Source organism: Zosterops lateralis (genome assembly GCF_965231275.1).
Source record: "Zosterops lateralis genome assembly, chromosome: 6".
Classification (NCBI taxonomy): Eukaryota; Metazoa; Chordata; class Aves; order Passeriformes; family Zosteropidae; genus Zosterops; species Zosterops lateralis.
Window position 1 is genome coordinate 38,599,382 of NC_139761.1, and position 3,668 is coordinate 38,603,049.

The window sequence follows — 3,668 nt, forward strand, 5'->3', positions numbered from 1 at the left end:
TTCTTGGTGTCATACAAATTATTTCACTTGGTAAATGGAATTTTTGGGGCTGGATCTGTGGGGTTAAAAAATCAAATGGAGAGGAGGCTACGCATCCTAAGTGATCTAGAAGGCTTTGTGGAGGTGGGGGAGATCACATTTGCAAGGTTTCTGTCAGTACCTGGGATATGGATGGTGGTATTTGGAAGAGATGCAGCTCAGGTAGTAGCACTGGGAATCACAGAGACACTTGAGACCAGCCAAAGAAAGATAAGGGAAGAGCTTCCTTCAAGAAATCTTCCCAGCCTACTAGGCTGGGATTCATCCACTCTGGCATCTTTTCCCAACTGAAACTATAAAGGTGAGTAAAACTGTGTGGCAAGTTGGGAATGACTGTTCATTGTTTTTGTTAATATTTAGAATGTGACATGTTTGGTTAAAGTACAAGATGGCAGATTGAACAAGTCTGCACCTTGCTTAGCTTTGTGACAAGTACCTCCTCAGTTGTGGGTGCTAACAGTTTGAGTTCAAAAAGACTTGGCCAGTTCTTGGGAGAGAAAAAGCCATCAGTAACCATTAGTGAAGATAGCATCTTTGTTTCAGAAGCAGGAGAGGACTGCTGGAGGCTGTTGTAAAGAAAGTAGCATGAAATGGATGCCAGTTTGGGGGTTCCTGTTTCCTGTGTCTCAGGGCAAGGTGGCAGTACCTGACCTGACATAAGCACCCCAAACATAGGCATAGTGTGAGCTCGCTGCTTGGGCAGAGGGAACAGTTGCCTTTTCATGCTCTGAGAGCAGTGGCTTTGGGATGCTCCCCAGTGTGATGTGAGGGCTCCTTTCAATTGAGGGTGGATACTGGGGCAGAGAAGTCCTACAGAGCTGTGAACAATTACTCAACTTTGGTGTCCTATCAGTGACTGAGCCTTGGCTATTGACTTCTAAGTCATGAACTGGTACTAAATACAGTAGACTTAGCAATCTAATAACTAGCAAGGACACAGTCAGAGTCAAGTTCTTGTGCGTACCACCACCCTCAATTGGTGCTCCTGTGTAGACCCACTTACTGGAACCCCTATCTTAGCAGAATTACATGAGGTACGTTACTTTTCCCAGTAACCTGCAAGACTTGGGGAGTGCATGTAGCCATGCAGCTCCTTGTCGAGGTTCAGCAGTGGGGCTGATCTGGGACAGAAGTGTCTCAGCTCATGGTATTGCTGAATTGTTCTTTTGTTTCTGGCAAGGACCTTCTGGTCTTGAAAAAGTAAAACTTCATTGCTTGGGGATGGCTCACACATGGCAAAAACCTTTTGAAAACAGCAGCCTGTGCTTAAGATTATGAGCCAGAATGGCAGTAAAGTCATCTGGCTAGCTTTTTCTAGCCAGAATGTAATAATGTAAATTAAAGCTGGAGAGATTGGATTTGAGGCTTCTCCTCTGTGCTGGCCAGGATATCTGTTTTACCCGTCAAAGGAATGATGGTGATGTGGCTCAGGATTGGAAATGGGTAAGCTTGGCTTGCTAGCAGGGACTTGACTGCCTGCTCCATGTGCTGGTGCTTGAGAAATTTCCTTTCCTCCATGTCTCTTCTCTGTGCACAAGGAAGGAACTGGAGTGGCTTCAGGAGGGGCTGGCTGAAAGATCTGAAAATAGAAAAAACACCTGGATATGAAGAGATGGAGGTTGGAAATGTGGCCATTTGAGGCAGAAGAGGAAAGAGGAGCAGCGAGAAGGATGGCTGATGGAAAGAGAGCAGAGTGCTGGTCTGGTATCACAGCTGCATCTGGGTGGAGATCAGGTGGTTCAGCTAGGGGAGAGGAGCAGGCAAACTTCTCTCAGCACATAAACTCTCACGTTTCCTTTAAGGCTGAGAATAGTTGGTATGAAGTGAACCTGGTGGTCATTTGGACAATTTGAAAGAGAAAAATCAGCAGATGCCTTATGAGCAGAGATGCTGCTAGGATGAAGTGCAGTCTCTTAATTTGCAGCAGATGTGCATACACTCTTCCAGGGGCCCTGTGCTCTACTGTGCATCTAAGGAATAGACCTGACTGACAGTAGTGCAGCTGGAAAAGACAAACTGGGTCTCCTGCCAGGACAGCCTGGGCCAGGGCTGGTGACCTGACTAAAGGTCAGGTCACTAAGGGGTGAACCTCTGATGCTTGGCATCCAAGCAGAAGGTGAGCTACAGTGGTGGTGATCTGGCTGTGGGACAAGGCAGCATCCTTATCTTCTGCCCCTGGTCAGAGGCCAAATAACAGCCATGCTGCAGAGAAATCACATTTTGGTAGGTGGGGTTTGTACTTTGAGATGGAGCTACAGCAAAGCTCCCCCAAAGCTCCTTGAATGAATGCTGGTGAGTCTCTTGGGTCCTGCACAAAATACAGTTCAGTCTGTGCATCCAAACGGCAAAGGGGACACTTAGATTGCTGTCAGGAGGCTGCCCCAGGGTTACCTGCGCATGGTGACCCTGGGAGTGTGTGCTTGTCTCCATGCTAGTCCAGGAGTAACATCTCTTTCCAGTTTGTCTGGCAGGAGGCTAAGACTCCTGAGAGAGAGGACTCTATGCCTTGGAGGGCTCTGCTTGCTCTTCTCTGGAGAAGCAGCTGACGTCCTGGGTCTTGGCCAATAACTAATACCATGCCCTCAATGGCAGTCAGCTCTGTGGTGTGAGAAACACTGATGGGACTGGATGTATCTTTAATGTTTGAACTGCTAAAGGAGTGCCGCTAATGCCATCCAGGACTGTCACAGACAGGGACTGGGAGCACAGTGGGCACACAGGGTATAGGGAAAGTTCTCCTGTTCAGGTACAGAAGTAGCCTTGGGATTAAAAAATACTGATGCCGTCCACTTCTGTGCACAGCACAACCTGCACAGTTTTCTGAGATAGCCTGCAAAGCATGGGGGGGAGGAGAGGCAGGGGAGAGAAACCTGCTCAGGCTGGTAAGGAAGAGTAGCAGCAATGGGTACCCACCCAGGATAAAATGCTTCTTGGGATATAGCTGGATGCAGAAGTGTGTCTGCCCTTTCTGGGGAGAGACCTGAAACCTTGAAGTGCATCTTATGCATTTTTTCCCTCCTTTGTGCCTGTAGAAGGTGCTTGTACGCTGCTTTTTTAATTCCCTTTGCAGTGCCTGCAGCCCTGGTAAGCTTCGACAGGGACAGGGTTTGTACTTGGGCTGCCAGACCTGTTGCCAGGTGCTGCAAACATGCCGTGGATGCCAAAGCGCAGCGTGGTTGTTCCTCCTGCTCCTGCTGCCGCCAGGCATCTCCTCGCCACAGAGAGACCCCTGCAAGCGGCCTTCTGTGTCCAGCCCCTCGCCCTGGGCCAGCCGGCCCCTGTCCTGGCCTTGATCCTCCCGGCCTTGGGAGAGCCCGGCCGTCCCCCGCACCTGCCCTTGAGGGCACAGCTGGGGGCCGCTCCAGCTGCGGGCACATCTGCCCCGTCGGGGCCGGGGTTTCCCGAGGCCTCGGGCGGAGCGGGTGGGGTCGGGGTGCGAGGTGACGCTTCTTCCATCGGTGTGGTGCCCGTCCTGCAGCTGCCGCCGGGAGCCGCGGGATGGAGCCTCCGGGCCGCGCCCCCGCTCCCCCCGCCCCGGCGGCAGGTATGTCCCTCCCCGCCAGCACCGCCAGCATCCCCCTCCCTTCATCCCTCCTTCCCTGCCTCCCTCCCTCCCGCCCGCCCTCCGC